The sequence below is a fragment of the Mustelus asterias genome, chromosome 4 (genome assembly GCF_964213995.1).
Source record: "Mustelus asterias chromosome 4, sMusAst1.hap1.1, whole genome shotgun sequence".
NCBI classification, from domain to species: domain Eukaryota; kingdom Metazoa; phylum Chordata; class Chondrichthyes; order Carcharhiniformes; family Triakidae; genus Mustelus; species Mustelus asterias.
In genome coordinates, this window is record NC_135804.1 from 38,415,832 (window position 1) to 38,440,206 (window position 24,375).

Below are 24,375 nucleotides of genomic sequence, written 5' to 3' on the forward strand. Positions count from 1 at the left end.
ATTCTCTTGTTATCTGGTTCTTTGGAAAGTCTGCCTCTGTGCAGATCCTTAGTCCCAGCCAGTCTTTATTTTGGCAGAGTTGAGAGAGTGCTCTGCCTCCAACTGCAAACAAGTTGAGCACCAAAAACTAAATTCAAAAGCTTTTATACCAGATAAGGCTTCCCGCTGCTCAGCAACCAAAGCTCATTTATTTACTCTTCACACCATAATCTTCTCAAAGCACAATAGAAACACAGTTGGAATTGAAACCAACCCCCACACATACAAACACCTTTGTCCAGTAAGATTCTAACGATAAGCATCACCCTTCCAGGCACAGAAATGCTAAATTAAACCCACTTAAAACTATACCTTATGTCAAATGCCTACCAATACACACATAAATTCCTTAAAACTACCTTTGTTTACCTAACAACAGTAAGGCACTTGCAGGCATGGCTGCAGGGTGGATCCCTAAGGGACAATGGTGGCGGGGGGGGAGGGGGAGAGGGCGGGGCGCTGGGGGAGTGCGCGGGGGGGAGGAGGGAGCGCGTGGGTGGAGGAGGGGGCAGGCGTGGGGGGAGGGCACAGGGGGGGAGGGCACGGGGGAGGAGGGCACGGGGGGAGGGCACGGGGGGGGAGGGCACGGGGGGAGGGAGGGACGGGGATAGGGCGCGGGGGAGGGCGCGGGAGGGAGGGCGGCGCAGGGGGGAGGGGTGTGCGGGGTGGGAGAGGGGTGGAGGGCGCGATCGGGCGAGCGAGAGCGGGCACGAGCGCGAGAGAGAGCGCAGGCGCGAGAGGGAGAGCGGGCGCGAGAGGGAGAGCGGGCGCGAGAGGGAGAGCGGGCGCGAGCGGGAGAGCGGGCGCGAGCGGGAGAGCGGTCGCGAGCGGGAGAGAGCGGGCGCGAGCGGGAGAGAGCGGGCGCGAGCGGGAGAGAGCGGGCGCGAGCGCGAGAGAGAGAGCGGTCGCGAGAGCGAGAGAGAGAGCGGGCGCGAGCGCGAGAGAGGGAGCGGGCGCGAGCGCGAGAGAGGGAGCGGTCGCGAGAGCGAGAGAGGGAGCGGGCGCGAGCGCGAGAGAGGGAGCGGGCGCAAGAGGGAGCGGGCGCGGGAGGGAGCGGGCGCGGGAGGGAGCGGGCGCGGGAGGGAGCGGGCGCGGGAGGGAGCGGGCGCGGGAGGGAGCGGGCGCGGGAGGGAGCGGGCGCGGGAGGGAGCGGGCGCGGGAGGGAGCGGGCGCGGGAGGGAGCGGGCGCGGGAGGGAGCGGGCGCGGGAGGGAGCGGGCGCGGGAGGGAGCGGGCGCGGGAGGGAGCGGGCGCGGGAGGGAGCGGGCGCGGGAGGGAGCGGGCGCGGGAGGGAGCGGGCGCGGGAGGGAGCGGGCGCGGGAGGGAGCGGGCGCGGGAGGGAGCGGGCGCGGGAGGGAGCGGGCGCGGGAGGGAGCGGGCGCGGGAGGGAGCGGGCGCGGGAGGGAGCGGGCGCGGGAGGGAGCGGGCGCGGGAGGGAGCGGGCGCGGGAGGGAGCGGGCGCGGGAGGGAGCGGGCGCGGGAGGGAGCGGGCGCGGGAGGGAGCGGGCGCGGGAGGGAGCGGGCGCGGGAGGGAGCGGGCGCGGGAGGGAGCGGGCGCGGGAGGGAGCGGGCGCGGGAGGGAGCGGGCGCGGGAGGGAGCGGGCGCGGGAGGGAGCGGGCGCGGGAGGGAGCGGGCGCGGGAGGGAGCGGGCGCGGGAGGGAGCGGGCGCGGGAGGGAGCGGGCGCGGGAGGGAGCGGGCGCGGGAGGGAGCGGGCGCGGGAGGGAGCGGGCGCGGGAGGGCGCGGGCGAGCGGGAGGGCGCGGGCGAGCGGGCGGGCGCGGGAGAGCGCGCGGGCGCGAGAGAGAGCGCGGGCGCGAGAGAGAGCGCGGGCGCGAGAGAGAGCGCGGGCGCGAGAGAGAGCGCGGGCGCGAGAGAGCGCGCGGGCGCGAGAGAGCGCGCGGGCGCGAGTGAGAGCGGGGGCGCGAGGGTGAGCGCGGGCGCGAGAGAGAGCGCGGGCGCGAGAGAGAGCGCGGGCGCGAGAGAGAGCGCGGGCGCGAGAGAGAGCGCGGTCGCGAGAGAGAGCGCGGGCGCGAGAGAGAGCGCGGGCGCGAGAGAGAGCGCGGGCGCGAGAGAGAGCGCGGGCGCGAGAGAGAGCGCGGGCGCGAGAGAGAGCGCGGGCGCGAGAGAGAGCGCGGGCGCGAGAGAGAGCGCGGGCGCGAGAGAGAGCGCGGGCGCGAGAGAGAGCGCGGGCGCGAGAGAGAGCGCGGGCGCGAGAGAGAGCGCGGGCGCGAGAGAGAGCGGGCGCGAGAGAGAGCGGGCGCGAGAGAGAGCGGGCGCGAGAGAGAGCGGGCGCGAGAGAGAGCGGGCGCGAGAGAGAGCGGGCGCGAGAGAGAGCGGGCGCGAGAGAGAGCGGGCGCGATAGAGAGCGGGCGTGAGAGAGAGCGGGTGGGGCGCCGGCACGAGAGAGCAGGTGCGGCCGCGAGAGAGAGCGGGCGCGAGAGAGAGCGGGCGCGAGAGAGAGCGGGCGCGAGAGAGAGCGGGCGCGAGAGAGAACGGGCGGGAGAGAGAACGGGCGCGAGAGAGAACGGGCGCGAGAGAGAACGGGCGCGAGAGAGAGCGGGCGCGAGAGAGAGCGGGCGCGAGAGAGAGCGGGCGGGGCGCAAGCACGAGAGAGCAGGTGCGGCCGCGAGAGAGAGCGGGCGCGAGAGAGAGCGGGCGTGAAAGAGCTGGCGCGACGGAGAGGGCGAGAGCGCGGGCGAGGGCCAGAGCGAGAGCGCGGGCGAGGGCCAGAGCGCCGGCGCGGGAGAGGGCCAGAGCGCCGGCGCGGGAGAGGGCCAGAGCGCCGGCGCGGGAGAGGGCCAGAGCGTCGGCGCGGGAGAGGGCCAGAGCGCCGGCGCGGGAGAGGGCCAGAGCGCCGGCGCGGGAGAGGGCCAGAGCGCCGGCGCGGGAGAGGGCCAGAGCGCCGGCGAGGGAGAGGGCCAGAGCGCCGGCGAGGGAGAGGGCCAGAGCGCCGGCGAGGGAGAGGGCCAGAGCGCCGGCGAGGGAGAGGGCCAGAGCGCCGGCGAGGGAGAGGGCCAGAGCGCCGGCGGCAGAGGGCGGGCGGCAGAGGGCGGGCGGCAGAGGGCGGGCGGCAGAGGGCGGGCGGCAGAGGGCGGGCGGCAGAGGGCGGGCGGCAGAGGGCGGGCGGCAGAGGGCGGGCGGCAGAGGGCACGGGCGAGAGAGGGCGGGAGCACGGGCGAGAGAGGGCGGGAGCACGGGCGAGAGAGGGCGGGAGCACGGGCGAGAGAGGGCGGGAGCACGGGCGAGAGAGGGCGGGAGCACGGGCGAGAGAGGGCGGGAGCACGGGCGAGAGAGGGCGGGAGCACGGGCGAGAGAGGGCGGGCGCGAGAGAGAGCGCGGGCGCGAGAGAGAGCGCGGGCGCGAGAGAGAGCGCGGGCGCGAGAGAGAGCGGGCGCGAGAGAGAGCGGGCGCGAGAGAGAGCGGGCGCGAGAGAGAGCGGGCGCGAGAGAGAGCGGGCGCGAGAGAGAGCGGGCGCGAGAGAGAGCGGGCGCGAGAGAGAGCGGGCGCGATAGAGAGCGGGCGTGAGAGAGAGCGGGTGGGGCGCCGGCACGAGAGAGCAGGTGCGGCCGCGAGAGAGAGCGGGCGCGAGAGAGAGCGGGCGCGAGAGAGAGCGGGCGCGAGAGAGAGCGGGCGCGAGAGAGAACGGGCGGGAGAGAGAACGGGCGCGAGAGAGAACGGGCGCGAGAGAGAACGGGCGCGAGAGAGAGCGGGCGCGAGAGAGAGCGGGCGCGAGAGAGAGCGGGCGGGGCGCAAGCACGAGAGAGCAGGTGCGGCCGCGAGAGAGAGCGGGCGCGAGAGAGAGCGGGCGTGAAAGAGCTGGCGCGACGGAGAGGGCGAGAGCGCGGGCGAGGGCCAGAGCGAGAGCGCGGGCGAGGGCCAGAGCGCCGGCGCGGGAGAGGGCCAGAGCGCCGGCGCGGGAGAGGGCCAGAGCGCCGGCGCGGGAGAGGGCCAGAGCGTCGGCGCGGGAGAGGGCCAGAGCGCCGGCGCGGGAGAGGGCCAGAGCGCCGGCGCGGGAGAGGGCCAGAGCGCCGGCGCGGGAGAGGGCCAGAGCGCCGGCGAGGGAGAGGGCCAGAGCGCCGGCGAGGGAGAGGGCCAGAGCGCCGGCGAGGGAGAGGGCCAGAGCGCCGGCGAGGGAGAGGGCCAGAGCGCCGGCGAGGGAGAGGGCCAGAGCGCCGGCGGCAGAGGGCGGGCGGCAGAGGGCGGGCGGCAGAGGGCGGGCGGCAGAGGGCGGGCGGCAGAGGGCGGGCGGCAGAGGGCGGGCGGCAGAGGGCGGGCGGCAGAGGGCACGGGCGAGAGAGGGCGGGAGCACGGGCGAGAGAGGGCGGGAGCACGGGCGAGAGAGGGCGGGAGCACGGGCGAGAGAGGGCGGGAGCACGGGCGAGAGAGGGCGGGAGCACGGGCGAGAGAGGGCGGGAGCACGGGCGAGAGAGGGCGGGAGCACGGGCGAGAGAGGGCGGGAGCACGGGCGAGAGAGGGCGGGAGCACGGGCGAGAGAGGGCGGGAGCACGGGCGAGAGAGGGCGGGAGCACGGGCGAGAGAGGGCGGGAGCACGGGCGAGAGAGGGCGGGAGCACGGGCGAGAGAGGGCGGGAGCACGGGCGAGAGAGGGCGGGAGCACGGGCGAGAGAGGGCGGGAGCACGGGCGAGAGAGGGCGGGAGCACGGGCGAGAGAGGGCGGGAGCACGGGCGAGAGAGGGCGGGAGCACGGGCGAGAGAGGGCGGGAGCACGGGCGAGAGAGGGCGGGAGCACGGGCGAGAGAGGGCGGGAGCACGGGCGAGAGAGGGCGGGAGCACGGGCGAGAGAGGGCGGGAGCACGGGCGAGAGAGGGCGGGAGCACGGGCGAGAGAGGGCGGGAGCAGGGGCGAGAGAGGGCGGGAGCACGGGCGAGAGAGGGCGGGAGCACGGGCGAGAGAGGGCGGGAGCACGGGCGAGAGAGGGCGGGAGCACGGGCGAGAGAGGGCGGGAGCACGGGCGAGAGAGGGCGGGAGCACGGGCGAGAGAGGGCGGGAGCACGGGCGAGAGAGGGCGGGAGCACGGGCGAGAGAGGGCGGCAGCACGGGCGAGAGAGGGCGGGAGCACGGGCGAGAGAGGGCGGGAGCACGGGCGAGAGAGGGCGGGAGCACGGGCGAGAGAGGGCGGGAGCACGGGCGAGAGAGGGCGGGAGCACGGGCGAGAGAGGGCGGGAGCACGGGCGAGAGAGGGCGGGAGCGCGGGCGAGAGAGGGCGGGAGCGCGGGCGAGAGAGGGCGGGAGCGCGGGCGAGAGAGGGCGAGAGCGCGGGCGAGACAGGGCGGGAGCGCGGGCGAGGCAGGGCGGGAGCGCGGGCGAGAGAGGGCGGGAGCGCGGGCGAGACAGGGCGGGAGCGCGGGCGAGACAGGGCGGGAGCGCGGGCGAGAGAGGGCGAGAGCGCGGGCGAGAGAGGGCAAGAGCGCGGGCGAGAGAGGGCAAGAGCGCGGGCGAGAGAGGGCAAGAGCGCGGGCGAGAGAGGGCAAGAGCGCGGGCGAGAGAGGGCAAGACAGGGAGAGAGTGCGGGGAGAGGGTGAGAGCGCGGGCGAGAGCGCGTGCGAGAGCATGTGAGAGAGGGTGAGAGGGCGAGAGAGAGAGTGTGTGCGCGCGAGAGTGTGCGCCCGCTGAAGAAAAGCAGCTCGAAGTTTCAACACTGAAGGTGTGTGATACAGTCCCAGAAGCTGTGCCCCTGCAATAAGGAGATAGCCATCTTCCTGCAAAAGATGGCTAAAAATTATCTCTGACTGTGGAAGTCAACCAGCCAGCAAAAAGGGTTGCAGCTGAGGAAAAGGACTGAAATATCTCTACCAAACTACAGAATTGAAAAATCAACTACTTGTCTGCAGAAATCAACTATACGAGGATCAATTCATAATGGCTGTCTTTTCTTTGCAAGTCAAAGACTGTTCCATACAAGGTTTTATTTATAGTTACTTACATTAAGGCTCAAGAATGTAGGTCTATGTGCTTTATCATTTTTTCTCACCTTTTTAGTCGTTAACAAATTCTTGTTATCTTAACTCAAGAAAGTCTGGTGAAATTGGCTCCTTTTTAAACATAACTGTTGGGTTTGGAAAAGGTGCCCAAGTGAAAGGGAACCTTATTCAATTAAATCTTGTTGCTACCAGCAGAGGTTTGGTTGAATAAAGACACAAAACCAGTGAACTCTCCTCACTTGGGTTTTAAACAACTTGGGGGTATCCCAACCATACGGTTACGAATCAAGGGGTCTTGCCTGGATCAACATCTTTTGAGTAACTTCATCTGGGGCTCGTCATAACAATATATAGGACTAACTGCAAAACAATTATTTCTAAAACTTCAAGTTTGCCTGCACTCATATAGATGACTTTGCATTGGAACAGTAAACCTCGTAGCTCCATTATAAGGGATTTTGCTCTAAGCTCAAATCCTTGCTAAACAGGAGTGTGGATCACAGAATTAATCCTAGTATTATGGTTTGAACTTTGACCCAAACTCTTATCTAGCAAGGTGTTGAGAGTGGAACCTCAGAAAAGTACTCCCTGGTGGTTGGTAGGAAATGAAAAAATGTCACAATGTTGTGACACAAAAATGTTGTAATGAAGGTGCATTTTCAAATGGATTAAACTTAACTCGATACCAACTATGTTTTACTTCGCCTTGGAGTGCTCAATGCTGATACATTGGCGTTTGACACTGGAAATGATCTATTCCCTGGTAGTAACAGCTTTCACCTTGATGAGCAAAAGATTAAAAGAAAATATTTCTTCCGTTCAAATGTTTCCCAAAGTTAACTCATTAGAAATCAGAAACAAACTGTGTTTAATACACACAGATAAGTTTGATGAACTTTACTGTTGCCTGTCTGTAAAACAAGATTTCTTATAATAATTTGTTGACTATTAAAACATTAAATACACTGTTAAATTTGGCCTTCATAGCGAGAGAATTCAAGTACAGGATCAGGGATGTCTTGCTCCAATCATACAGACCTTGGTGGAGCCACATCTGGAATATTGTGCGCAGTTTGTTCTCCATATCGGAGGATGAATTTTCTTGCTATAAAGGGAGTGCAGCAAAAATTTACCAGGCTGATTCCTGGAACGGTGGAAATGGTGTATGAGGAGAGATTGAGTCGGGTAGGATTATATTTGCTGAAGTTCAGAAAAATGAGAGAATCACATAGAAACCTTTAAAATTCAAACAGGACTAGACAGGGTAGATACAGGAAGGATGTTCCCGATGGTGGCGGTATCCAAAATCAGAGGTCATAGTTTAAGGATAAGGGGTGAAGCTTTTAAGACCGAGTTGAGGAGAAATTTCTTCATCGAGTGAGTGGTAAGCCTGCGGAATTTGCTATCACAGAAAGCAGTTGAGGCCAAAACATTGTATGTTTTCAAGAAGGAGTTCGATATAGCTCTTGGGGGGAAGGGGATCAGAAGATATTGGGTGGGCGGGGGGGAGCGGAATCAGGTTATTGAGTTGGATGATGAGCCATGATCATGATGAATAGCAGAGCAGGCCCAAACAGCCGAATGGCCTATTCCTGCTCCTATTTTATATGCTTCTTTGTAAATTGGCAAATACTACAATATCATTCATAAAACAATGTCATTTTTGACACAACTAGTCAGGTGATACTGAATCGCCTTGAACTGCAATAATTAGTAACAATAGAGGCTATACAGTATGTACTTCAGTTGTTTGCTTACTAAAATAGAATGAGCAAAGCAGTCCTTATAAATAGACAGTATAAACTAACAAATCAAAGCCTTCTCACCTCAAGCCGTAATGTTACAAAGACCATGGTGGCTTTCAAATCGCATTGGGCATGAGATCCAATGCTACATTAGTAGTTGAGCAGTATGTGGGAAAGATTGCACTTGCAACTTTTTAATAAAGCATCACACCATATACATTAACTGACAACATAACATTCAAATTGTACAGTTCCTGTAAGAGCAGTGTCATTTTCTCCATTTCCAACAGTAACCATTGTATGGCCTGAGTGAGAATAGCAATTAGTGAAAAATTTGAACAGTCAGTTTAGGGATGCAATTTAACACTTGATTTTTGAATAGTATCACAGCAACCAATGTTTTGACAATAATTGTAAATGTACAAGACAGACTTTAGTTTGAATGCATGCAGTGATAAAATTTTGGAGAAAATGGATATTTCAGAAAGATAACTAAGGAGGTGTGTAAAACACTGTACACTAGGCACACTGATAATGTATGTTAGTGAAATCTAGGGAAAAGATTTAATGGCAACATATTAGAGAAGAGTTATTATTAACTTACAAATCAAAACTGCACTGAACTATCTGATCTGGTCAGACAATAGCAGAACAACTTGCCTCTGTGGCCGTAAGTTAGGGAGGGGGAAAAAAATTCAACATAATCACAATCCTTAAAGTTTTTAACTGGAAGCACTTACTGGCACTTAGCCAATCTGATCAGACTTGGCTGTGATAGCTCCATGTCAAATAAGTTGCTGATACATGAATAATCAACAGTTGGAAGAGGTATCGTAGACTGACCACCAATCAAAGAATCACCAATTAAGACAAGTTGGACTGGGACAAACATGACAAGACATAAAACACTTGAAAACGTTGTTGCAATCTATATGTTATTTATTGATTTATCCATACTTTTAAAAAGAAATACCTATACCTAGAAAGCAGGGCTGAACAGTGCACTTTATCTAGTAGAGAATAAAAAGCATTCATTTTGCAGTGAGAACAATTCCTTGAAGAAATAAATAATATATGGTCTGCACACCCTCCCACTTGTGTAGTATCCAGCTTGTATTTGCCACTTTCCACAAAGGCAGAGCCAAGTTCCGGAAGCTACATCTTGGGAAAATCACAAGTGCAAATCTATAAACCATTAATGACTCAAATACACAGCACTGCAGCAAAGCCTAGAAACATCACATCTGTCAATCAAGGAAAGGTCCCACAATCACACTCATTGTTCGCTTTGTGATGTTACTGTACTTCCAAAAGTATCCCAAATTGTTTTTTTTTAAATGCAATGCTCATTAGAGGTTTTATTTTTTTTAATGTTTCATTCTTCAGTCTTCCCATCTCAGAGCGTGGTGAAAAGGTTAGCAAGTGAGGCTAACTTCTAAACTGGCAAATGCAGAGATTACGCATATCAACTTTTAAACCCAAATGTCACCATACCATACAATCCATGCATTTGCTATTCACAAAATTTAGAAGTTACTACCTTATTCGTGGTTCAAATAATAGGAGCCACAAAGCCATTTTTGCTTCAGTTACATAAAACATCACTGCCCCTGGAAGCAGCTCCAATACTGGTAGCAATGCTGCAATATAAATAGTGTGGTACCATACCTCCAGTGCCACTGGAGGAGACAAAGCGCCATTGACAAGCTAGCAAATGATAGTGAAGTCACAGGCATTTTGTAGCTGAGCTCTTGACCTTCCATACAAGTCAAACATTTTTGAAGGAATAATTTGTTTTCTTAGAAATACTAAATTTGAGACGATTAAGTTGCAAGTGACACAGAAATTAAAATGCAATCCAAAGGTGTGACAGATAAACACATGGTGGATATAGTGATGTCTACTAATATATCTCCCATAGCATTGTTCACTGTAACTTAAGACACAAACATGGACCCTCAACAATGATCTGTCACAGGAGTCAATGCTCACAGCTGTTATATAGTGGACGCGCCTGGAAGTTTATCTAAAATCAATGAAAGTGTGTGTTGACATGTGCATAACACTAAAGGAAACAGTGACCTGGCCTTACCATAGATCCCTGCAGTGCAGAAAGAGGCCATCCGTCCCGTTGAATCTGCACTGACTCTCCGGAACAGCATCCCCACCCAGACCCTCCCCTTCACCTATCCCCATAACTCTATGCATTTACCATGGCGAATCCACCTGACTTGGATCTTTGGATCTACTGGACCTGCAACTGCATCACAATCAAGAGAAGACATTCCATCTGAACAAGAATGCTGCCAGGAAAGAACTCAACAAGTCCTTTTGAAGGCAGCAATATATCCACAACACCCACCCAATTCATTTAGGTATCACCTTGGACAGGACCCTCAGCTATCAGCCTAATGTCATCAATATCAGCCTAAAAGTAAAACCAGGGTAGATCTGGTCCATAAACTCACTATAATGTCACGGGAGAGTACAGCCAGAAAACTTTGCACAGTACCAGTGGCCCAAGTCGATTCTGTCCCTGAATGCTACTCTTCCTCATGATCCTGCAACCGCAACAAAGATCGTGAGCATTCAGCAAAGGACCTCCATGAGGGCATTGTCAGGTTTAAGTGGCCCTAGCTGCTAACCCATACTGTCCCCAATGCCAATTGTCACTCTGCCATTGTGCTTCATATGATGGAAAAAATCATCCAACAACATCAAATCTTCCCACTTACACAGATGTAAAAAATCCACCAAAAAAGTGCTTAAAATCATGGCTGCCTTTTCTGGCAAACAGCAGCTAATATTCATACAGCTGGTATCAACCCACTACCCAAATGGATGGAATTGTGGAACACATTGCACATGAAAGGACCACCAGCTTATCAGTGACCCAACAGCAGAAGTCCTGTGCTTCAGCCTCCCTTGAAGAACATGGATGACGTTTAACCAAATTTGCATTGTGTCTGATAACATGGTCACCTGTTCCTTCAATGGAAGATGAGGGACAATGCAGAGAGCGATTATGGCCTTGAGTCACAGGCCATGGAACACACTATACATCACAATAGATCTGCCGACTAAGATCTGTTGCCAGAGGCACCTCATTTCTCCACTCTTCATCTCAGGCAGTCATTGAACAGATTACCAATTTAGACATTCCATTATAAACTTTAACCAAAATACAGAAGTAGCAACAGTACCATAATTTGGATTATATGCAATTTTATTAGGGCAGGTACAACTGAAACAGAATGTGTCCTGTTAGAATAATAAAGCTGTGTAATTGCAAAAGCACCATTTATAGTTTGTTGTGCAAACATTTGATGAAGCAGAACTACTACTGAGGGTACTTGTCACAAATCTCGTTTTTTTAAAAAGAGCATGATTGATATTAATTCAGAAGACGTAAATAATCTGACTACCGTGTCAAATAACTAGCTTCTCTTAAGTATATTTGGCAAAGTTGCTCCAAGGTTATAGATACTCTGGTTCCTGTGTCAACTGACGTTCTAACCCATTCAGCTTCTTGAGCCTGCTCTGCCATTTAATAAGATCATGGCTGATCTATTAGTAACCTCAAATCTGCACCCCGCCAAATGCCGATAATCTATCACTCCCTTGCTTGTTAAGAATCTATCAACCTTGGCCTTTAAAATATTTAAGACTCTGCTTCCACCATCCTCTCAAAAACAGTTCCAAAGACTCATGGCCCTCAGTAAAAAAAAGTTACATCTCATCTCCATTTGAAATGGGCAAACCTTTATTTTTAAACAGTGACCCCTAGAACATAGAACATAGAACATTACAGCGCAGAACAGGCCCTTCGGCCCACGATGTTGCACCGACCAGTTAAAAAAAAAACTGTGACCCTCCAACCTAAACCAATTTCTTTTCGTCCATGAACCTATCTACGGATCTCTTAAACGCCCCCAAACTAGGCGCATTTACTACTGATGCTGGCAGGGCATTCCAATCCCTCACCACCCTCTGGGTAAAGAACCTACCCCTGACATCGGTTCTATAACTACCCCCCCTCAATTTAAAGCCATGCCCCCTCGTGCTGGATTTCTCCATCAGAGGAAAAAGGCTATCACTATCCACCCTATCTAAACCTCTAATCATCTTATATGTTTCAATAAGATCCCCTCTTAGCCGCCGCCTTTCCAGCGAAAACAATCCCAAATCCCTCAGCCTCTCCTCATAGGATCTCCCCTCCATACCAGGCAACATCCTGGTAAACCTCCTCTGCACCCTCTCCAAAGCCTCCACATCCTTCCTGTAATGTGGGGACCAGAACTGCACACAGTACTCCAAGTGCGGCCGCACCAGAGTTGTGTACAGTTGCAACATAACGCTACGACTCCTAAATTCAATCCCCCTACCAATAAACGCCAAGACACCATATGCCTTCTTAACAACCTTATCTACTTGATTCCCAACTTTCAGGGATCTATGCACACATACACCTAGATCCCTCTGCTCCTCCACACTATTCAAAGTCCTCCCGTTAGCCCTATACTCAACACATCTGTTATTCCTACCAAAGTGAATTACCTCACACTTCTCCGCATTAAACTCCATCCGCCACCTCTCGGCCCAACTTTGCAACCTGTCTAAGTCTTCCTGCAAACTACGACACCCTTCCTCACTGTCTACCACACCACCGACTTTGGTGTCATCAGCAAATTTGCTAATCCACCCAACTATACCCTCATCCAGATCATTAATAAATATTACAAACAGCAGTGGCCCCAAAACAGATCCCTGAGGTACACCACTTGTAACCGCACTCCATGATGAATATTTACTATCAACCACCACCCTCTGTTTCCTATCCGCTAGCCAATTCCTGATCCAATTTCCTAGATCACCCCCAATCCCATACATCTGCATTTTCTGCAGAAGCCTACCATGGTGAACCTTATCAAACGCCTTACTAAAATCCATATATACCACGTCCACTGCCTTGCCCCCATCCACCTCCTTGGTCACTTTCTCAAAAAACTCAATAAGGTTAGTAAGGCATGACCTACCTGCCACAAAACCATGCTGACTATCACCTATCAATTCATTACTCTCCAAATAACTATAAATCCTATCCCTTATAATTTTTTCAAACATTTTTTCCTCGCTTCCTAGTTCAGGATTCTACCACAACAGGAAATATCCTCTCCACATCAAACCTGTCAAGCCCCCTCAAGATGTTATATGTTTCAATCAATTTCATCTTACTCTTCTACACTCCAGGGGATACAAATCTATGTTAACAAAACCATGTTGACTCTGCCTGATTACCTTGAGCTTATCCAAGTGCCTTGCTATAACTTCTTTAATAATAACATCTATCAGGGAAAATTTTAGAAGCTAAGTTAACTGGCCTATAGTTTCCCACTTTCTGTCTCCCTCCCTTTTTGAATAATGGAGTTACATTTACTATCTTCCAATCTAATGGGACGTTCCCCGAATCTAGAGAGTTCTAGAAAATTAAAACCAATGCATCATCTATCTCACTGGATGCTTCTTTTAAGAACCCAAGCTCTTGCCAGCCCACAGCTCCAACAATTTTCTCAGTACCACTTACTTCTCAGGTGACTGTAATTTTTCTGAGTTCCTTCCTCCCTTCCATTTACTAGTTTATTGCTGCTTCTGGAATGAAGACTGGTGCAAAATACCTGTTTAATTCCTCTACCATCCCCTTATCTTCCATTATCAATTCACCAGACTCATAAAAAAACTCATCTATTTTTATATTTCAGGAGAGCTTAATCTCGTACGATAATTTTTCTCTCCTCATTCTTGATCATCCTTTGCTGTTCCATACATTCTGTCCAATCTGCTGACCTTACACCTGTCTGCACAATTATATACTTTTTCTTTCAGTTTGATACTATCTTTGACCCTTCTAGTTAACCACGGATGGTAGGTCCATTCCTTGGACTTTTTAATCACTCGTTGGAATGTATCCATTCTGTGCATTCAGAAATACCCCCTCAAATGTTTGCCACTGCATCTTTATGGACCTACCCTTCAACCTAATTTGCCAATTCACTTTAGCTACCTCAACTTTCATGCCCTCATAATTGTGCTCATTTAGTTTAAAACATAGTCTCAGACCCACTCCTTTCTTTCTCAAACTGAATGTAAAATTCAACCGTATTATGATTGCTGCTCCCTGGGGGGCGCCTTCACTATGAGATCTTAATTACTCCCATCTCATTGCACAATATTAGGTCCAGTACAGCCTGCTCTCTGGTTGGCTCCAGAATTATCCTGAAAGCATTCAGTGAACTCCTCATCTCGCCATCTTTGCCCATCTGACTTTTCCAGTCTATACGTAAATTTAAATCTCCCATGATTCTCTCTGTGCCTTTCTAACGAGCTCCAATTATGTTTTTCCTTCCATCCTACCATGTGATAGGGGGCCTGTGTATTACACCCGTAACTGACTTCTTGCCATTACCACTTTCATCTCTATCCAGTTTAGACACCCTGGTTTCCTGAACTTAGGTCATCGGTCTCAATGTGCTAATAACATCATTAACTAAGAGCCAGCCCTTCACTTTTTCCTCGCTTTCTATTTTTCCTAAATATCCTGTGCCGTTCAATAGTCATGTCTCAATCCATGTCCTCCTACAACCATGTCTCCGTAATGGCTATCAAATTGTATTTATTTATTTCTATGTGCACTCTCAGTTCATCTGCTTTGGTTCGATGCTACCTGGATTCAGATAGCGCTTTTAGTTTTATCTTTTTTAAACCTGGAGTCTCATCTGTTGATTTACTGTTAGACTTGTAGCCTCTATCTCTTCCTCGTCACGGTCCGTTTTTCAGTTCCCTTATTTCTGCTCTTTGATTTTACACCTTTTCTTAAATTTGATCCCTTGCCCCCACTATCTAATTTAAAACCCTCTCTACTTCCCTAGATATGTGGCTGGCTAGAACATCAGCACAGTTCGGGCACTTCCCCAGTATTGGTACCAGTGCCCGACGAACCTGAACCCACTTCTCCCAATCCTGTCTTTGAGCCACGTATTCAACTCTCTGATTTGATTTGCCTTTGTATGTTTCTGCCTACTGAGATTCAAGTGTGCCATTTGGAGTGAGATACAGAAATGTGCAGAGAGGAATTGCACAATTACATTTTTCTAATTTTACTACCAGTGCTCTTAGGGCAATTCTCACATTAAGCTGGACAATAGGTTGTAGTAATGTTGAATATACATTCTGCTGCGAAGCTGAATCTATTATCCAGTCAGCACAACTATAATATTAAGTAAACAACAACATGATCAAAGTTAATGTTACTTATTGCCAATGTTCCTTCTAAGTTGCATGGCCACAAGAAGGAAATTTCCAGCAGGGCAAGCACAAGGATAGCCCTTTAAATTACCAGGTGTGTACAACCATGTATAAAAAGATTTAAAGGATCAATGCGCTTAAATGGATATGCTACACACAAAAAGAAATAGAGGGAACATGGTTTCTTCCTAGTCTCGCCATTTATTTTGAAGTGTACTTCACAAAGCATGCAGTTAGCATGCAGGTATAGCAAGCAAACTGGGAAAACAAATAGCATGTTGGCCTTAAGGCATTGGAGTTCGAGTACAGGAGTAAAGAGGTTTTACTACAATTGTATGTGGCTTTGGTGTGACCACACCTGGAGTATTGTACTCACTTTTGGTTTGCAAATCTGGTCAGTTGTTCTGAAGAAAAATCCTTGCCTTAAAATATTAACTCTCTTTCTTTCTCCATAGATGCTGCCAGATCCACTAAGTATTTCCTACGTTTTCTGTTTCAATTCCGAAGATTCACACCCAAGAGATTTCTTCTTAACATAGTCCTAAATGGCAACTCTTTATTCTTAGATTGTGACCCTCGTGTTGTAGATTCTTAGTCAGACCAAACATTTTTCAGCACTTTTCCTGTCAAGCCCATTTGGAATTTTCTGTTTCAATTAGATCACCCCAAAAGCTTCTAAATTCCAGGGAAAATAGGCCTATTCTACTCAATCTCTCCTCATCAGACAATCCTTTCATGGCAGGAACCAGTCGAAAGAACATTCATCTCACTCTCTCGAGGTCAGGCATGTCCGTTCTTAGATAAAGAGTTGAAAGCTGCACGTCTTACAATACTCTGTGTAATCATAGCAAAGCTTCTTTTCTCTTGAACTCCAACCCCTTTGGGCAAAAGCAGTGCACCTTGTAGAAGGCACACAGTGGAAGTGCAACGGAGGGAATGAATGTTTGAGATGGTGGATCGGGTGTCATTTGAGTGTGCTGCTTTGTCGTGGTTGGTGTTGGTGTTCCCTAGTTAAGTGACTTGCTAGAACATCAGTTGAGATAATTGCATTCATCGAGGTAAGTGGAAAATCATTCTATCACACTCCTGACTTGAGCCGTTGGAGTTAGGTGGCCAGTTATTCATCACAAAACACCAAGCCTCTGATCTGCACTAGTTGCCACAATTTTATCTCGTTGGTCCACTGGAGTATTTAGTCAATGGTGATGACGATGATGGAGGATTCAGTGACGGCAATGTCATTGAATGCCAAGAAAAGATGGTTGGATTTCCTCCTGTCAGAGTTGGTCATTGCCTGGCCCTTGTGTGGCAAGAATATTGCATGCCACGTAACAACCCAAGCCTGATGTTGTTCAGATCTTGCTGCCTGCAAGCATGGACTGCGTTATTATCTGAGGATTGGTGAATAGAACTGAACACTATGGAATGACACGTAACTTCTGACCTTATGATGGAATGAAGGTCACTGATGAAGCATTAGAAGATGGTTAGGTCTAAAACATGACCCTGAGGAACTCCGACAGTGATGTCCTGGGACTGAGACGCTTGGTCTCTAGACAACCACAACCATTTTGCTTTGTACTAGGTGGAACATAGACTGTGGACAGCTTTCCCTCATGCCCATTAACTTCAATTTTACTAGGACTCCTTGATGCCACAGTCAAGAGCAGTCACTCTCCTATTTTGTATAAATCAATTAACCAATTAAACAAAATCAACTGAGGAACAAATTAAAGGGATATTGCCTGAAACAAAAAGCAAATAAATTAAACTTAAAACATTAAGCCAAAACATGATTAAGGGGATCATTAAAGCGCCCACTTCCCAGGGCGCCCACGAGGCACGGAAGGAAGGCCTCGACGGTGCCGATAGACCGCGTGCTCCTTCTCTCAGGCAACCCACTGCGAATGTAGCTGTGGTAGGGGCAGATAAGATAGTTGGGACGGACTCTATGATTCTATGACAACCCCCTCAGTTGCCTGCTGCCTGGACCTTTTGATAGCAAGTTTGGCCAGGCCCAACTCTTTCTGAGTTAAACCAATTAAACTAAATTAAATAAACTGAGGGAGAAAATAAAAGAAGTGGTCCCTTAAAGGGGAACCGTCCAAAACAAAAACAAAGCACAAATGAAGCTTAAAACATCAAATCAAAATGTGATTAGAGGGGTCAATAGGCACCCCAGTCCCTGCGGAACCCAATGGGCACAGAAGGCCCATGGACACCCAGCCATGAGTGTAGCTGTGGTAGAGCGGCAGACAGTCAGGATGGACAACCCCCCTCAATAGTAGCCCGCTGCTTGCACCAATTTATAGCAAGTGCATGAGGAGGTGCTCCTCTTTCCCTGCTCCTCTCCGGACTTGATGAGGAAGTCACTCTCACCTCTGGAATTCAGCTTGGACCAAGGCTGTATTGAGGTCTGAAGTTAAATGGTCCTGGCAGAACGCAAACGGAACATCAGTGAAAGGGTATTGGTGAATAAGTGTTGTTTGATAGCACTGGTAGCAAAACCCTCCATCACTCTGTTGATGACCAAGAGTAGACCAATAGGGCAGTAATTTACCAGATTGGATTCATCCTGTTCATCAACTACAGAACACGCTGCTACTGTTGTAGCTCTACAGCTTGGTTAGAAGCACAGCTGGTTCTGGAACACATGCCTTCAACACTACAGCCAGAATGCTGTCATCTTTTTCTTGATATCATGTGGAGTGCTTCAAATTGGCTAAACAATAACACATGATGCTGGGGACATTGGGAGGAGGTGGAGATGTCTCATCCACTCGACACTTCTGGCTGAAAATTACTGAAAGTGTTGTGAATATCTAGTTCATGATTCATGTTAATATATTAGAGGAGTTTTAAAGTTCTGTGAAGATTAAAGTTTAATGGCAAGGTAATCAAAATAATTTAGAGATTACCAGAAAAGCTTAAAATGAAATGGCAGTTCAAAAAGTTACCTACATTTGTTTAATAACGTTAGAATAGAAGAGGGAGCTATAAAAAAAGCAGAGAGACTTACTTAGCTAAAGAACTGGAGAAGTGACAACAAAGGCAGTACAGAGAAATGTTTTTGTTCTGGGAGTTAGAGCTAAATAAGTTTAAAAGCATTCAGTAAATCCTGAAAGGTTAAAACAGATTTACTCCATCAGATCCAAGAAGAAATTGCCAATGAGGAACAATTAATCCAAACATTGCTTTGTGGATATCCCAGAGGTTTAGTTGCATTTTGGACTGTGTGGTTTGCAAACTCACTCAGAGATAGCCGAAGTAAATGGCAATTAGAAAGACCTACATTGTAAGCAGTGTGTAAAAAAAACTAACTTGATCATTCACCATGTGGAATGTGTGTGAGGCATAATCTCAGTTTGAGTTTTATGAGGGAAAAGCTGGAAGATTACCTGGTTTGAAACTAGTGAAAAAATCAAGTAATCCTCCATAGAGTCTTCTGCCAAAGAAAACAACAAGCTGTTTAGCTTGAAAGCACTGAAAAAGTAACCAAAACGAGGGACTGAAGTGATCTCAGTAAAGAGCTGGTAAAAAGGTTTACATCTGAAAATAGCTGGAACTGAAAATGCTCCAGAGATCTTTGCATACTAACGGGTGATGCCTACAGAAGTAAATAACTCTTTATCACAAAGTATAAGCGAATTCGTGATGGAAGATGTAAAACTGAGAGTATAACATAATTATAAGCCATATATTAAGTTAATAATGCTTGTTCTAAGTCTTTATACATAATAAAATTAACTTAAAAAGAGATCTTGTGGCATATTTCTATTGGTTAAAACAAGGTTTTCAGATCTTTCTTTAAATGTTAACATTTCCTACCAGCTCATAACAAAAAGCTTCAGCCTTGATTGTTGCACTCACTGGGTCCTGCCATAATTGAGGATGGGGGTGTTCATGAGGCCACCTTCTCCCTTTAATTGTTTAACTGTCTACCACCATTCACAACTGGTTGCGGCATTACTGTAGAGCTTTAATCTGATCTGTTGGCTGTGGGATTGCTCAGCCATGCCTTTAACATGCTGCCTCTGCTGTTTAGCACGCATTAGTCCCGAGTTATAGCTTCACTAGATTTGTACCCCATTTAGAAACACCTAATACTGCTCCAGGCATATTCACGTACACTCTGCATTGAACCAGTGTTGGTCCTTCTGGTTTGCTGAAATAACATAGGAAGGGATATGCTAGGCCATGAGGCGACAGATCGTGGTGTAGTACAATTCTGCTGCTGAAGCCCCACAGTATCGCATGTTTCCCAGTTTTGAACTGTTAGATCTGTTCTGAAACAATCTCATTTAACATGATCATGCCAAACAATACAATATAAAGTGTCTGCAGTGTGAAGACAGGACTTTCTCTCCACATGGATTGTGGGGTGGTCACTCCTACCAATACTGGCATGCATAAATGTAGCAGGCAGATTGGTGAGAACAGTCGGTTTTTCTTCTCATGTTGGTGCCCATAACATCTCCACAAACATAGTCCGGCAGCAATGTCTGCAGGATTCCGCAAGCTGGTTAAGTAGTGAGGTTACCAAGCTATTCTTACTGATGGGACATTTTAGTCCTGCATCCAGATTACATTTTGTGCCCTTTCTATCTTCAGTGATTCTCCCAAATGGTGTTCAACGTGGAGGACTATTGTTTCATCAGCTGAGGGAGAATAGTAGGTAGGTGGCAATTAGCAGCAGGTTGGTTTCCTTGTCTTTGTTTGACCTGAGACCACAAAACTTCAGGGGGTCTGGAGTCAGGGTTGAAGATTCCCAAGGCCATTTTTTCATAACCATATACCACTGTACCATCACCACCAGTGGGACTGACCTGCTGGTGGGCAAGACAAACATTGGTTAAAAAGTATGATTCTGGGAATATGATTATCTGGGGTTGTTTCTGGACCAGTGTGTAGATCAGTTCCCCCAATTTACCACACAAGTCCTCAGGAGGAACTTGCAGGGTTTATTTGGCTGGGTGTGCCTTTATTAATGTCAGGTAGTCCATCCAGTTTAATTCTTCAACTTATTTGCAGAAATTTGATATGAACTGAGTGGTGTGCTCAGACATTTATGAATACGTTTATGAGACAGTTGAGTCAACTAATGTTGTGGGGCAGTGGTTACACACAGCCCAGACAATGCAAGGACAGCAAGTGTCCTTCCCAAAATGGCATTAGTGCACTAGTTAGGTTTTTACAGCAATGCTGTAGTTTCGTGGTTGCCATTACTGATGTGAGATTCTGGATTTATTTAATTAATTCAATTTAAATTCCTCAGTTGCCACAATGGAACTTGAACTCATGTCTCCAGATCATTAGTTCCATAGCATGGCCACTATGCTATCGTTCCCTCAGTTGCTGCAATAGGCACATCAAGGTCAGTTTCAGGGTAATTGTATTCTCAATGCCAAGTCAGATGCTAAGTCAAATGCAAATTTATAAGTCTTTATTCAGCATGCTGGATCATTTTTAACATGTGAAGTGACTGAATAATGTTCTTGCAGTGTTTGTTTCTGAACTACAGTATGACAAAGGATTATTACATGTTAAAAAACTGGGTTTTGAAAAACAGCCAAAATGTACAAATTCAAAATATATGACTCAGATTCTCAAGAGTTCCTTCCATCCAACCACTTTAAAGTCAAATGACTTTTCCAAATTTACAACAAAACGTGCCAGTTGTTATAGAGGTGTCACTTAATGTACATTGATAGATCCATGTTAATTTTCCAGCAGCCCATGGCCACATAAGAGGACAGTATTTATCCTAATTTGCTACAATCTAAAGGCATTTGATGTAACAAGGTAGTTATGGGGGGGGGGGGGGGTTGAAATCAAGCTCAAGCTACTATATTGAGACAACTTTTTTGATGTACAACCTGGTCTCAAATACAATAGTTTGTGGTTCGGAGAAATGTGTTGCAAAAAAGTTCTCGTATTGTACCATCCTGAATTTCCAAAGCCCCACCCATTGTGCAATGTAAGTATTTTAACTTGGGTCATTGGAAGACATAATAAGCAGCTAAATTATTACACAGAACAACAGCACTATCACAGAATTCACTTTACTTCTAGTGGTGCAAAAATTATAAACAAAATATGCTGAGATTCTCTCTCTGCCACTGCTGGTACCAGTAATTCCACCCTGGAGGGCAACTCCCGCACACTTTCAAGACCGATTTCAGCAAGGACATTAAGCTTAAAGGCACCTAAGAAAACAGAAAATAAAGGCATTTTACAGTAATTAACAGGGATTTCCCAGAACCCTTTTTCATCCATTTAATTTGCATTGGCACCTTCTGCTTCCATGCTAATTCAAATATATTTTAATTGGATACTTAAAAAAAATACAGAAAGTTCCATCATTTCCAGTCAGTCTCTCCAGACATTTCCAAAAGGTACACCCAGCTTGTTCATAATAAATGTAGCCAGACACATCTAATAATGACCTACTCACTAATGAAAAAGCATTGTTGTTGCTGTAATTAACCACATGAAGATTTAAGTGCAAGGAAATTAGATCTATTTACACACAGTAATCTTGTTGATGAAGCTAAGGCTATGCAGGGAAACTCTTAATTAACCCTGAAGTGCTTGATGTTCCTTTGTAGTGCATCTCCCCACAAACTAGGGATTCAAAACTGCATGTTAATACTTCATCATTTGCTCTTGCACGAAAAAAATCACCATGATCACATTATTCAAATTAGGCTAGCCATTCCATATATCCAAATTTGCTGACACAGATGGCACAAGTAAACAGTGCAGATGGGAGCTAAAAGTTGCAAAGAAACATTAATAGTTTGAGTAGTGTCAAATCATGCACTGTGTTATATCAATCAGAGTATTTTCTAAATGGGAAGAAATGGGGAACTGTGGAGGAGCAGAGATTTTGGGGTCCAAATACAGAATGCACTAAAAACGAGTGAACAGTTATAAAGATAATTCAAAAAGGCTAATGGAATCTGGCCTTTGTCACAAGAAGGCTAGGGTAGATGTTGCGGTTACAATTATGTAAAACTCTGGTTATACTCTACCTGGAGTACTGCATTTAGTTCTGGGCACTATCTCAGGAAAGATACTTTGGAGTATCGGCTTTGGAGCGGATGCAGTGCAGATTCACCAGAATGATAGCAGAGCTTAGAACTAAATTATGAGGACAAATTGTTTAGGAGAGGCTGTGCTCTCTTGAAAGATTGAAGGGTGAGCTGACAGGAGTCGACAATGATATGTTAAAAACCTTCCTCTACTAGAGGAGTCCAGAACAAGAACATAACATTAAAATTAGAGCTAGGCCATTCAAGAGGCAATGTCAGGAAGCACTTTTTCACATAAAGGGTAATAGAAATCTAGAACTCTTTCTAGATTGAAAGGGTTGAAGTTCTGAACTGGAAAAAGGCCAAATTTGATGAAATGAGAAGGGATCTGGGAAGTGTGGATTGGCACAGGCTGTTCTCTGGTAAGGATGTAAATGGAAAGTGGGAGGCCTTCAAAGGAGAAATTTTGAGAGTGCAGAGTTTGTATGTTCCTGTCAGGATTAAAGGCAAAGTAAATAGGAATAAGGAACCTTGGTCCTCGAGGGAGATTGTAACACTGATTAAGAGGAAGAGAGAGTTGTATGAAATGTACAGGCAGCAAGGAACACATCAGATGCTCGAGGAGTATAAAAAGTGCAAGAAGCTACTTAAGAGGGAAATCAGGAGGGCTAAAAGAAGACATGAGGTTGCTTTGGCAGACAGAGTGAAGGAAAATCCAAACAGCTTCTATAGGTATGTTAGGAGCAAAAGGATAGTGAGGGATAAAATTGGTCCTCTTGAAGACCAGAGTGGTACACTGTGTATGGAACCAAAAGAGATGGGGGAGATACTAAATGGTTTTTTTGCATCCGTATTTACTGAGGAAACGGGCATGGAGTCTACGGAAATAGGGCAAACTGGTAGGGAGGCCATGGAACCTTTACAGATTAAAGGGGAGGAGGTGCTCACTGTCTTGAGGCAAATCAGAGTGGATAAATCCCCAGGACCGGACAGGGTATTCCCACGGACCTTGAGGGAAGCTAGTGTTGAACTTGCAGGGGCCCTGGCAGACATACTTAAAATGTCAGTATTCACGGGGGAGGTGCCGGATGATTGGAGGGTGGCTCATGTTGTTCCATTGTTTAAAAAAGGTTCCAAAAGAAATCCGGGAAATTATCGGCCAGTAAGTTTGACGTCGGTGGTGGGCAAGTTATTGGAAGGTGTGATAAGGGATAGGATCTACAAATATTTGGATAGACAGGGACTTATTAGGGAGAGTCAACATGGCTTTGTGCGTGGTAGGTCATGTTTGGCCAATCTATTGGAGTTTTTCGAGGAGGTTACCAGGAAAGTGGATGAAGGGAAGGCGGTGGATGTTGTCTACCTGGATTTCAGCAAGGCCTTTGACAAGGTCCCTCATGGGAGGTTAGTTAGGAAGGTTCAGTCGCTAGGTATACATAGGGAGGTAGTAAATTGGATAAGACACTGGCTCAATGGAAGAAGCCAGAGAGTGGTTGTGGAGGATTGCTTCTCTGAGTGGAGGCCTGTGACTAGTGGTGTGCCGCAGGGATCGGTGTTGGGTCCGTTGTTGTTTGTCATCTATATCAATGATCTGGATGATAATGTGGTAAATTGGATCAGCAAATTTGCTGATGATACAAAGATTGGAGGTGTAGTGGACAGTGAGGAAGGTTTTCAAAGCTTGCAGAGGGATTTGGACCAACTAGAAAAATGGGCTGAAAAATGGCAAATGGAATTTAACGCAGACAAGTGTGAGATATTGCACTTTGGAAGGACAAACCAAAGAAGAACGTACAGGGTAAATGGTAGGACTCTGAAGAGTGCAGTTGAACAGAGGGATCTGGGAATACAGGTACAGAATTCCCTAAAAGTGACGTCACAGGTGGATAGGGTCGTAAAGAGTGCCTTTGGTACATTGGCCTTTATAAATCGGAGTATCGAGTATAAAAGTTGGAGTGTTATGGTAAGGTTATATAAGGCATTGGTGAGGCCGAATTTGGAGTATTGTGTCCAGTTTTGGTCACCTAGTTACAGGAAGGATGTAAATAAGATTGAAAGAGTGCAGAGAAGGTTCACAAGGATGTTGCCGGGACTTGAGAAGCTGAGTTACAGAGAGATATTGAATAGGTTGGGACTTTATTCCCTGGAGCGTAGAAGATTGAGGGGAGATTTGATAGAGGTGTATAAGATTTTGATGGGTATAGATAGAGTGAATGCAAGCAGGCTTTTTCCGCTGAGGCTAGGGGAGAAAAAAACCAGAGGGCATGGGTTAAGGGTGAAAGGAGAAAAGTTTAAAGGGAATATTAGGGGGGGC

The 24,375-nt window shown here is 48.9% G+C and overlaps 1 protein-coding gene across 4 annotated transcripts in view; it reads right to left on the reverse strand.

Annotated features, from left to right (window-relative positions):
- Window positions 1-24,375, reverse strand: part of znf423 (zinc finger protein 423) — a 372,637-nt gene that overhangs the window by 263,407 nt on the left and 84,855 nt on the right. The window lies entirely within an intron of this gene.